The sequence below is a fragment of the Peromyscus leucopus genome, chromosome 12 (assembly GCF_004664715.2).
Source record: "Peromyscus leucopus breed LL Stock chromosome 12, UCI_PerLeu_2.1, whole genome shotgun sequence".
NCBI lineage: Eukaryota > Metazoa > Chordata > Mammalia > Rodentia > Cricetidae > Peromyscus > Peromyscus leucopus.
In genome coordinates, this window is record NC_051073.1 from 65,693,582 (window position 1) to 65,706,535 (window position 12,954).

The following is a 12,954-nucleotide window of genomic DNA, read 5'->3' on the forward strand; positions in this document are numbered from 1 at the left end:
TGGGCTTCCGTCCAGGGCAGGCCCTGGCCAGGGAAGCTGCTGTTCCAAGGATGGAGAGGCAGATGTGGGCTCTTCTTTTCTAGTTAAAGTAGCCATCCTGCTCCTGAGGAAAAGCTTATTTGTCCCAGTGCTAAAGGTGGAGGTGGAACTTGAGGGTGGAGGAGTCAGACCTGTCCTGACTTTGGAGGCTCCAGAAATAGCTCAGTGTCTAACATGGAGAGATGGAGAGCCCGGGGCAGGGACTGGTCGTCTGCGCCATCACTTGGGAGAGTCACTCAGCCTGACTAAGCTCTGTCCCCAAATCAGTGTTAATAACGGTCACTTGGGCATAAAATGACAGTGTGGTGGAAGACACCACCTGGCCGAGTCCTGGCTATATGCTCGGCACAAACCAGCTGCTTCCAAGTCTTCTGCTCAAGCTCAGTATGTATTACAGGTCACATCCCCCAAGCTGCAGGTCGGGGCTCGGGGTTTCCTATCTCTCACTAGCTGCATTTATATCTGAATTATAGACTTGTGGGTTTTCAGAGCCGTTAGGGACTCAGATACCATCGAGTCTTGTTGCAGATTAGGTAACTGGTGTTACAAGTGGGGGAGGGAGGGGCAGCTAGGCAGAGGGCCGTGTGGGGGTTAGAGATGACATGGGGGACTTCTCCATCCTCTCCCCCCTCCCCCACTACTTCCTGGACCCAGTCATTCAGGAACAGTCCAGTCCACCTCACCAGAAGAAGCCAGGAAACCTGCAGGGCCCCCAATCCATCCTGGTTGCTGCAGGGCTCAGTTCCTAGCAATCGTTGCCTGGCAGTGTCTCCTGCATGGCCTAGTGATTTCTCCAGCATGTCCTGACTCCTTGCTTCGGCCTGGATCAGGAACTTTAGATCTCGATTGCTCTTTTTCTTCCTGTTTTATGTCATGATGATAACTCAGGCCATCTGAGATTCTGGGGTAGCTGTCCCCAACCCAGCCTGGAAAGAGATAAGGAGATTTTGTATATGTGTGTGATTTATTTTTTCATATGTTCCCACTTTATTGCTTTTAAACTAAAAAAAAAAAAATTAGATTTACTAATTTAATGCAAAACAATCCCTAAACTCAAAGTATCTTATGATAAAAGAACTCACTTTTCTTACATTGAAAAGACTCAAAGCACAAAAGATATGTTGCAAAATCAATTTTCATCTTTAAGTAAATACAAATGAGCCAAAGTTTCACTAGACCTTGACCAGAAGTAGGGTGTACTCACACCAATGGACACCCACGCCTTTGTATGTGAGCACAGGACACATGATAGTCATTTGCTCTAGACACACGTGCTTTGGGGAGCTTGGTTTCTATTGAGTTTGATGACAAGAAGCAAGGAATGTTCTTCTGGAAGAGAAACATAGGCAGGCCATGTGGAGCTCACTCACAGTTCCTGTTCACGTCGCGTGAGAAGAACAGTCACATAACACAAGGCAGAGACCTCGCTTCTCACCTCAGCTTTGGCTGTCCTGAATCTACTGCGAAGTCACTTTCCTCCTGGCTGTCTCTCTCCAGCCTTTGGGGACCCTCCCTGCTGAGCTCTGTCACACAAGGATGGCCCTGGAGTTACAGAGAAGACCCCTGCCCTGGTGTCCTGGGCTGAGATGAGTCCCAGGGATGGCAGCTCAGAGGCAGTGCTGGGGACCATCCCAGGTCACACTGGGAAGTGGGGGTGTCTGTGCTTCTGAACCCACTGTCCATCATCCTCACCCTCTGCCCGGCTGAGGGAGATCTTTGTGTTACCAGCTTACAACTGCTCTTGTTTTGTTCTGTTTCTGTGAGTCAAGCTCTCAGATGTCTCCCAACCTAGTCTCAAGTTCCAAATCCTCCTGCCTCTGCTTCCTGAGCCCTGGGATTATAGATGTGCCCCACTCACCGGCCTCAACTGCTCTTCAGTGGGAAAAAAAATTCTGATCCAAGTGCTTGCTTTGCACATTGCCTTATTTATTGAGTAAAAGCCTTTCTCTGCCATGTACTTCTGAAGCTCACCTATTCAAATGAGGTCCCTCTTGGAGGGGCAATAAAATTTCAGCCTTAAAACTGTTCCCTCTTTGGTTGGCTGCCTGTTCTTATTTATGGCAGGCTCTGAATTTCAGTCTGGTTTGCGAAGCCCGGCTGTTTATTTTGAACAGTGAGCCTGGGCTTCATCAAAACCGGCAGTATTTTAGAGACTCCGTCCGAAGGTGAAAGTCTGGGGCCTCAGAGTTTAAACCTGAGCCTCCGACCTGAACCCCGCAGGCATAGATTTTGATGCTTCAGAAGCCGCTGTCTTGGAAGAGGATTTACTCTAAAGGGCACCCCTTATCTGTGGGGCATATGCCGTAAGGGCTCCAGGGAGACAGGTAACCCCCAAGGGAGCACAAAGCAATGCGTGTGCTGAGCTTTCTCCCGCACAGACGGACCTATAACTGCTGGGCACAGTAAGAGGTGACCCACAGCTCGCAACAGAGTAGAACACCAGCGACGGTGAACTGCGCTGCATAACCACTGTGCACGTCCGGTTACGCCACTGTGATAAAGTCATGTGACTGTGGCCTCCTTCTGTGTCCGGTGTGGTACTGTACTCCAGCCGCTCCTCTTCCCGTGACCACGTGAGACGAGGCTAACAGGAAGCACTGCCCGGCCTCTGCGCTGTGTCTGGGTCGTCCAGATTCCTCTTACGTAGGGGTCGTGTGAACTGAGGTGCTGGGGTGCCGGAAGTCGGTGTAATCGCCAAGAAGACGATGAAGGTGGCCCCAGGGGCTGCGGCGTGGGTTGTGTAGATTCTCTTCTTAATTGAGGGGCAGCAGCACAGGGCTTCCTCACGTTCTTCAGAACCGAACACAGCTTAGAACTTACGAATTGTAGCTGGCCGTGGTGGCGCCTGACAGCACCTGGGAGATGGAAGCAGGAGCATCAGGAGTTCGAGGCCACCCTGGGTTCCTTAAGACCCTATCTCGAAACAAAACAAAAAGTCCACAAAATTGAGCCGTTTATGTTTGTTTCTGGGATTTTTTTCTACTCTATGTTTTCAGACCACGGTTGACAGTAGATAATAAGAGTCCATGGGGGTGAAAACTACAGACAACAGGGGACTCTCTGCTGTAAATGAGATTTTCTTCTTATGTGGTCAAAAGAGGCCAATAGCTCCAATTCAACCCAGAGGAAAGTTCGTGGGGGCCAGGCAGGGCACAGCCCGTCACGGGTCTGCTCCCCGGAGGGTGTTTATTGACCTCTGACAGCGGACCAGCTCTATGATCAAGTGCTATGGGTGCCTCACGGGAACAAACCTAACACACAGAAAGCTCTCTCACGTGGGTGCAGGTGGCTCTCCCTGGCTCTACTCACTGCGCACTGCATGCAGACTTCCTGCAGCCAGGCCTGACTGCTCTCTGGTATCACGGCTGGTTTTAGTGCCAACATGCCACAAATTAGAATCGTCTGGTAGGGAGCCTCAGTGGAAGAACCAAACGTCCTGACTGTCCTGATCAATGTGGGAAGGCCCACCTCGATTGCGGGCGACATCTTCTGGTAGCAGCCTGGATGATAAAAAAAAAAAAAAAAAAAAAAGGTATTTCAGATGGTTCTGCAACCAATGATTCCAAGCTTCCATGGTGGACTAGGGACCAACCACTGTCCAGGAACCTTCCAGGTCTGGTGCCAGATTAGGAATACTGAGGCACCCCATCTCGTGGACTGAGTAACTACAGGTTGTCGTGTGTTCCCACCCCCCAGCGTCCGGCCCCCAAGAGACAGCTATTGTGGGGCTTCTCCCACTGTTCAGGGTCGAACCTCAAGGACCCAGTAACTACCAGGTTCTCGACTTCTCAGGCGTGATTCTGCTACAGTCCTATGTTAAAACCTACTTAGCAAATTCATACACACATATGTATACATGTGTGTGTGCGCATGCGTGAGTGCGTACGTGCGTGCGTGCGTTGGTGTATGTGTGTGTGTGTGTGTGTGTGTGTGTGTGCGCGTGTGCGCGCGCGTGCGTTCATCCCCTTGGACTGCAGTTTCTTCCTTGAGCGCTCCAGTCCCCATCTACAGCTAGGTCTATGTCCCAAAGCTTGCTTTTCTAGTGGAGCATGTCTTCTGCTGCAGACTGTGGTGTGCTGTTCTAGTCTGGAAGCCACCAGTTCCCACCTGACTACAGTTCCATTGGCTCTGAAAACAAACCAGGATGATGTAGACTTGACACCCACATTCTCCCTGCCTCTGGGCCACCTTGGCACTTCCTGTCACCAAAAGACACCAGTACATCCCAGCACTCAGCTAAAGATCCAAAAATCAAGACTCACCCCTCCCCGCCACCCTCCTCCAATGAAAGGCATGCACTCATCTCTCCATTCTGGAGAATTCTTTCTCCTTCCCACATGTGCCCATTTGCTTGCTCACCACGGCAGCCTCAGACCCAGCACAGGATTCGTCAGATAGCTTAATATGGGATATCGGGGGACCTTCCTTGATGACCTGGCCTTTCCTTATCTCTTAATCTCCATCTCTCAGATTGCCTCAGATTCCCTTAATTAGCAGTTTCTGAACACCTTGTGGCTCTGTGTACTTCCTGGGCCCCTCCACTCCTCCAGAAGCCCGACTTCTGTCTTCACAGATGGCTCTTTTGCTCCCTGATCTATAGAGGGTTTTTGTTTGTTTGGTTTCGGCTTTTAATTTTGGGAGAGAGGATTTCTCTGTGTAGCCCTGGCTGTCCTGGAACTTGTTCTGTAGCCCAGGCTGGCCTCAAACTCATAGAGATCAGCCTGCCTCTGCCTCTCGAGTGCTGGGATTAAAGGCGTCCGCCGCCGCCACCACCGCCTGGCACTATAGAGAACATTCTTAGAGAGCCCACATCCCATGTCATTGGTCTTGCCTGTTCCCATATTGATTGTTATTTTTGTTGTTGTTTACAGCGATTGTTCTTGCTGGGCAATGTACCAGGAGACAGGATCTGGGTCTGTCAGTCACTGCATCCAAGCAACGAGCTCCCTAAGTATCTGTCCATCTAATGAAGATGTATAAAGTCCCAATGCTGCATCTAGACCCTTCTGTTCTGGTGTGTTGCGCTTCACTCCATTTGATTCTGGCATTGGCAACTCAGAGGTGTCCTGCTGCCCGTTGGCCTCAAGACCAGCTCCATATGGCTGTCTGTCTCTGAGTGCTGGACTTGCCTGTCCTGTTCTTTGCCACCGCAGGCCACTTAGGGTGGAGTGCCCTGATCAGTGCAGTAAGATCTGGTTTACTGACCTTGACCTCCTAAGGTGGTTGCAAGGTCCCTGCCTTTCTGCTGTATTCTAAGTGGTTCATCTATGGGGCTCTGTGCTTGGAAAGGTTCATTGCCCCGTGAACTCCCTTAGGGCAGGGGTGACATCAGTTGGCCCCCATCCCCCGCCCCATCCCCAGAACATCCAGAACAAGAGCATGTGTGTGCCAATAGGTTCCTGGGAAAGCACAGCTGGTTCTGCTGAGTCGATGGGGAGGCTGAAGGGAGGGAAAGAGGGGAAGGCCTCTGGGAATTAGGCCAGCTGGAGGGAAGCGCCGAAGCTGAGGGAGGGCGAAGGAGAAGGACATATTCCTCAGCAGAAGTGGGGCGAAGGGGGAAAGCATGCTGATGACTGTGCAGGAATAGCCAGCGCAGAACCATTGGGAGAAACCCGAGGAGAGCAAGGCCTGAGCCACACTGCCTTGTTGAGCAAGGTAAGGCCTCTCAGAGAGCGGAGAGCCCAGGGCTCTGCCAGGCACTGGCCACAAGGGCAAGGTTGATAGGAAAGGGTGCCTTACCCCACTGACCCGTGAGTGTGCCTTCTGTTTTATCAAGATGAAAGTCAGGCCAGCTGAGTGTTCTCTGTCCTCTCCAGAGCGGGCGTGACAATCGTCCTCTGCCACCACCACCAACCACCACCATGTCTCACCTCTCTTCACCTCTCAGGCCAAAGGCCACATAACTTCCTGATGCTCACCTTTGGTCCTCGTTTTCATCATCACAGGTCTATGGTTTATACTTTACCTTTAGGAGTCCAGGTTCTGAGAGGTCCAAAGGCTAAGTCAAGGTCATACATCTCTCATTTAGTCTCCTCCTGGGGTAGGTAGGACTAAAGCCTGCTCTGGGGGCTGGAGAAGGGAAGAACATTTGCTGTGCGAGCATGCGTGCCTGAGTGCAGATCCCAGCAGCCATGGAGAAAGCCCAGCACGGCCATGAGCGCCTGGAACCCCAGAGCTGGGGGTTGGGGTGGGGAGAAGAGGATGGCTGGATCTTGCTGGCTGCTGGCCTAGCTCTGGACTCAGTAAGAGACCCTATTTCAGGAGAATAAGGAGAGTGATTGATCAGGACACTTGGTGTTCCCTGGTCTCTGAATTCGCACACAGGCATATATTCTTGCATATGCATGTACACCTACACACCATATCACACTCTCTCTCTCTCTCACACACACACACACACACACACACACACACACACGAGGAGAGAGAGAGAGAGAGAGAGAGAGAGAGAGAGAGAGAGAGAGAGAGAGAGAGAGAGAGAGAAGGGGGTCTCTGGATTCTCCTAGAAAACGTTGCTGGACGTAGCCCAAGTCTGTGCCAGTGTGTCTGTCCTGATTCTCTGCGTGTGTACCTGTCATCTACACCCTGTATGTGGTAGTGATCCTAGGCAGTAAGTGTACATGTGCAGAACTGTGCTGGGAGTGTCCTGAGGTCAAGCATGTCACATGTGGCCTGTGTGTGTATACGCACTCACGCACGAGGTGGGGGGGCACTCCGCCCCCTTCTCAGATGTCTTGGCTGTGGCTCTGACAACTGAAACCCAGCTGCGCTCTGGCTGGGGAAACATCCGCTGTGGAAACCTAGAGTCTGACAGTCCCCAAAGAGGGCTTCCACATGCTGCCAGCGAGCGCGCCTGGCCCTTCGCCTAATTCCCTGCAAATGCGCCTTAAGTCTGTTTCTAATTTGGACTCTGCCTCCTCCACCCCCGCCACACCTCCCCTCCCCTCGCTCCCAGCTTTCCCCAACCCCGTGGAATTATGCTGAATAACGACTGCCGAGGGGCGGAGAAGGCGAAAGGCCAACGGTGGACTGTTGGAGGGTGTAATAATGTCACATTCTTATTTACACAGGGATCGGCTCAGGAATCAAAAGTCATAAATACTTTGGGCTAACACGGCAGGTCATGCCGCTTCAGGGAAGGACTCGGTAACGGTTCCGCCCCCGCTGCCCTCTCCGTGTGGAAGAAAGCCCACGTGCCTCTGCCGATGCAGAAGATGCAGAACAAGGGGATGTCTTTCCACGGAGCTGTGCATCATCAGCGAGGATCTCAGCTGTCTGAGCAGCGCCCAGATGCTCTGGGTATAAAAGGTTCCAAAGCAAAATAGGCCTTCCATATATGTTTTGCCGTCACGTGACCAGCCCAGCGCCCGGAAGCCCCAGCTCGTGGGAAAGTATATACAAAGCTGAAGGAGGAGAAGGGGGGTGGGGGGGTGGAGCTTTTATGTACATAGACACTGCACACACTGACAGCAGCTTGGAAAAGCTTATCCAAGTAGAGAAAGGTGGGGTGGGTGCCAGAGACACTGATCGGAACTTGTTTGTGTTGGGGGGCTGCGAAGCGATGGCAGACGTCGTTGTTTTGAGGCCTAGTGTGCATGTGGAAAGAACCCATGAGTTCTCTGAAGACAGCGGACTCGCCCTTCCCGACCCCCTTGGGTGCCTTGCAGACCAGGGAGCAGGCAAGAGGCCAGGGAGGACTTGAGTCACCTGGGCTTTGTGGCCAGGTAGCTGAGCAGGCCCAGAGGAGGACCGAGTCATGTGTCCGTCCGTCCGGCCTTTGCAGGACTCTGTGAATGAGCACCATGTGCTTCCCATCCCCCGACCCTGAGCGTCTGCAGCTGGCGTGAGCCGGAGGGGGGCCGCCCGCCGCCGCTGCCGGACCTGGCAGGTTGCCTGTCCCTCAGCTGGCTTGGCAATTGTGGGAAGGTGGGGTTTAGAGCCTCGAGGCCACCAGGGAAGCTGTGAGGCTGTCAAGACCCAGAGCCACACGCTTCTCCATCTGGCTGCCAAGGAAGCAGGGAAGGGGCTGTGTGGAGAGCAACGACACCCGGAGGACGAGGCTCTCCTTTCCCTACCGCGCCGCAGGCAAGGCCACCAGGAAGAAAGGGGCGGATGTGGCCACTCTTCTGTGTGCCCAGGGCCTGTCTCCTGTTTCACCCACCAGACCCCTCCTGTCTTTCCCGCTTTTTAAACTGTTGCCACTTACTCGGTTAGGTGCGGCGCTGAGGCCTCTGCCGCCGGCGGCCAAACCGGTGTTTAGCGCCAAGAGCACATCCGGAGATTCTATCAGCAGAGAAGGCTAGCTGGCTGAGACTGGTCCTCCTCCGCACCACCACCCGCCCTGGAATTAGCTGTTCCCTCACAGTTCCCAACCCCTGCAAGGACTCCCGGGACTCGGTTCTGACTCACCATGTCTTTGAGTAGAGGAGAGGGCTACCACCCCTAGAAACTTCCCAGGGAGTGTTTTCCGAGCTTTGTCCTCTTCTGCCCAGACGGGACAAGGACGATCTGACCTTGGGGAACACAAATTAAATACAACAGCTGCCTCTGGCATCCAGGCTTTCTGAATCCCCTGTAGGGAATGGTTGACAGCAGCATGTCCTTTAACTGGTTCGGAGCAACAAATGAACCACTCCTCTATGTTCAAACCACATGCTGTTGGAGTTTTTTTGTTTTGTTTTGTTTTTCGAGACAGGGTTTCTCTGTGTAGCTTTGCGCCTTTCCTGGAGCTCACTTGGTAGCCCAGGCTGGCCTCGAACTCACAGAGATCCGCCTGGCTCTGCCTCCCGAGTGCTGGGATTAAAGGCGTGTGCCACCACCGCCCAGCCACTGTTGGAGTTTGTTAACAGCAGTGAGCTAACCCCGAAGTGATTAATTAGGAATTCTCACTTCCCTTCTACAAATGAGGAGAACCAATTGCCCCCTTCCCATGCTCTTGGCCACGTGGTCTTCCCCTCTTGTTGGCGATGCTTTCCTGCAGGCCAGCAATGGCTCCACAGGACAGTGGTAAGACCACCATCCCAATTCACCTACCACTAACTTCCAATAGGTTTGGGAAATGCTTCTCTGCTCAGCCCTCTTCCAGATGTGAATGTACTGTGATGGCATAGTGCCCACCCCCCAGCCCCGGGTGTTTTCCTGATATGTCAGGAGACAGGAGCCTTTTCTTCTGGAGCTTCTGGTGATGCTTAGCACTTGGGGGGAGAGGCTGGACTCCAGCTTTCTGTCTGTGGAGGTGAGATTCATGGGAGCCTTGCAGCACTCCAAGAACGTACATCAAAACCCAAGCCCCCAGGACTTCAGTTAAAAGGCGGTCCTAAGGCAATGTAACAGGCGTCCTTATACAAGAGAACATTCAGATGGGGTGGGACGCGGGGTACAGAGGAAGACCTGTGGAGAGACACAGGGAGATTCCAGGTGGGTGTAGAGTATTGGAGTGAAGGGTATCTGAAATGGGCAAGAAATGCCAAAGATGGCTAGCAAATGCCGGAATCTGGAGAAAGATCCCCACAGAGCCACCAACTCAGAATGCGGCCCTGCCAGAATCATAATTTGATCTTCTAGCCTTCAAAACTGCCCCTCTCCCTTCAGGGACAAGTAGTAGTATGTCATGAGCAGTGAATAGCTACAGCTTATGAGAAGGGCTGCTGGACTCTGCCTCCTACTTACTCTGTGTCCTGGGCTCATTATTTGATCTCTCCAAAAGGCTTTCTTTTCTGTACAAGGGAATGCTAACACTTCACACAATGGGTGGAAGGGTTAGATCGGTTAATGTACCTACAATGCCAAGGCTGGTAGCTAGTAGGTAGCTACTATCTGTTGCTTTGGCATGATGCAGGCATCACGTGGTAACTTTAGGGGGGGATACACCTGCATTGAATTTGAAACGCTGTAGTTCACCACTACTGTCATCACGGGGGTGATTGTCATTGACTCACACAAGGGATCAAAGCCAGGACCTTGCACATGTTAGGGGACTACTCTACCATTGTCTTACACCCCCGAGCTCTTTTTTTGAGACAGGGTCTCATGTAGCTTAGGCTGGCCTTGAACTCTGATTTTCCCATCTCTATTGCCACGCCTGACTAAAAGTTTTTTTTTTTTTTTTAAGTAAAATCATGACTCCAAAAAGGATAAAACAAACATGTATTATTATAATGATTAGAACAGGAGGTGTTGTATCTAATTCAAAGGAGAATCTGAAGGACACACATATGTCTAGGTCAGGAATACTGATTTTTCAGATGGGTTCTATGGCTACCTTGAATGTGCCCAAACTCATCTGAATTCAGAGAACCACAACACACTGGCTTTTGCTCAGGGTAAGGGGGTTGATGGAGCCCATCTTCAGGTCCATAGTCAAAAGTCCCTGTGTGGTCTTCCACTCTCCAAATCCTATAGAACTGTAAAATTAGCCTAAGGGCTCGAGTCAAGTAACCAGGAAGGACAGACAGACTCCCAGGAGACATTCAGCAATCCTGTGGCTTATATCAGATTTCCTTAGAGTTGCTCACATATTTCTATGTAAGGAGTTGGGAAAAGATGGATGGACACACAAGAAACAAAAATCACTTCCTACGGTATGATCCTATTTTCACAAAAACAAACAAGCTGTATAAATATGCACACACCAGTGGGTGTGCGTCTATAGCGTTGATTAAATATAGACAGATGTCAGAAGGGAAACACACAAGGACTGTCAACAATGACTACCTCTAGAGGGCAAGATTAGTGATGGTGATGGTGGAGAGAGCCTTTCATGACTTATTTGCTAAACTTTGGAGCTGTTTAAATAAAAACACACCTTACAGTGTATGGAGATGAGGAAAATCTCCACGTGGAAAATGTCCATCATGTTTGGCAACACATGTAGCATTCATTACAGTTATTTATTTACACTCAAAGAACCTAGGCTCCCTCAGGCCAGTAAACAGGAAGGGCGTTCCAACGAGAAGTATCTCGAGGAAGCCTACGTGCTCTCTCTGTGAGACGCTCACTCAGCCTTCTCCCTGAGTTAAGCATTGGGTGGTTCTGTCTGTTCTGTTCCTTTAGCCCCACAGATGGTCCCACACTCAGGCCTACCAAGAGTTTAGCTGACACAAACTTCTCAACCAGTGGGGGCCAAATCCCCAGACAGAAGGGCTGCTTAGCTCTAATGTTATTCCCCCCTGCTGGGCTATGAGACACCCATTAACCCCAAGGAGTCCTGTTAGCATCAGTGGTGGTTTGAATAAGAATGGCCCCCATAGGTGCATAGATTTGAATGCATGGTTACCATGGAGTGGCACTATCAGGAGGTGTGGCTTTGTAGAAGTAGGTGTGGCTTTGTTGAAGGAAGTGTGTCACTGGGGGTGGGCTTTGGGGTTTCAAATGCTCAAGCCAGGCCCAGTGTGTCTCTCTCTCTTCCTGCTGCCTGCAGATCCAGATGTAGAACTCTCAGCTACCTCTCCAGCACCATGTTTGTCTGCGCCACTGTGCTTCCCGCCTTGATGATAAGGGACTAAGCCTCTGAACGTAAGCCAGCCCCAGTTAGATGCTTTCCTTGATGGAGTTAGTTTTGTCCTAGCTTCTCGTCACAGCAAGAGAACAACGACTAAGACAGCACCCCAACCTTGGAGGAGGTATGAGGCACAAAGGGCAAAGAGACACCCAGTTTTTGATCATGCAACACTGAGGGTCAGCTTTAGCTTCTGACTAATCCACCAGTGGTCAGGTGAGTGCATTGGAGAGGACTTAGGGTGGAGGTGAGACGACCCTACCTAGTGAACACATAGGTGTTTTGCCAACTGCCCAGTGGCTGTCTATCATTAAGGGAAACTGTGAAGCTGTAATGGGGCATTGCCTGGGAAGGTTTATCAAGATTTGTACAGATCTGTGGAGATTTTACTTTGACTGATAAAGTGAGTAATTCAGGGTATTTAATGCACTTATTATAGTACAAAAACAGCCAACATATGGCTCCTAACCGTACAAGGCTTACGTTCATTGCTGATGTACAGAGAAACAACTGACATTTATATATATACACATACAAATTTGTGTCTTATAAACCTGCTCTAAGCATTATTGGTTCCATGAAGATTTTTTCTTTTAAATCTTTTTTAAAAAAGCAATTCTTTTGGATTTTCTACGTGAATAATTATGTTATCAGTGAACAAAGACAATTTTATTGAATTTCCCCCCCTAATCAGTATATCTTTTATTTCCTTACTTTCTTATTATATTAACTAAAATTTCCAGAGAAATATCAAAAAAGGTAGTGAAGAGGGAGATATCCTTGCCTTGTTCTAGATATGAATGGAAAGTCTTCAGTTTTTCATCATTAACTTGTGTGTGAGCTATAGAATTCTGTAGGTATTTTTATCAAGTTGAGGATATCCCTCACCGTTCAGTTCCTTGAGTGCTTTTCTATCAGTGGCTATATTTTGTCAGATGACTTTTTAAATATGGTTTTCAGATTTATTTGTTTATTGTGTGCATGCATATACAACAGCATTCTGTGGCCGTCAGAGGACGATTGTGAGAATTAGTTCTCTCCTTCCACCATTCTGGTTCCATGTCACCAAGTTTGGTGGCAAGTGCCTTTACCCAGTGCGCTGTCCTGTGAGCCCCCAGACAGCTTTTCTGTTTCTATTCCTGTGATAGTGTGATTTTCGTCTTTAGCCTGTTGATTAATTATATTAATTAATATAATTAATAATAATTATATTATTTGATTTTTTTCAAAGTCAAGTCATTCCTGCCTACCTGGGATAGGTGTCCATCTGGATGTGATAGGTAACTTTCTGTACATTGTTGGGTTTGATGTGCTAATATTTTATTGAGGATTGTTTCATATATACACAGGGGAAATATTAGTAGTTTTCCTTTCTTGTAATATTTTTTGTCTGGCTTGATATTAGAATGATTCTGACC

At 50.0% G+C, this 12,954-nt stretch overlaps 1 long non-coding RNA gene across 2 annotated transcripts; it reads right to left on the reverse strand.

Annotated features, from left to right (window-relative positions):
* Window positions 1-303: 303 nt before the first annotated feature.
* Window positions 304-8,661, reverse strand: LOC119088799. 2 transcript variants are annotated; one of them, XR_005092534.1, is made up of 4 exons: window positions 8,246-8,661; window positions 1,475-3,539; window positions 1,244-1,368; window positions 304-965 (listed from the first exon to the last, which is right to left on the reverse strand). It is a non-coding gene; the product is annotated as an uncharacterized LOC119088799 (long non-coding RNA). The 2 variants fall into 2 exon arrangements; XR_005092533.1 differs by having other exon boundaries at window positions 1,244-3,539.
* Window positions 8,662-12,954: the final 4,293 nt, after the last annotated feature.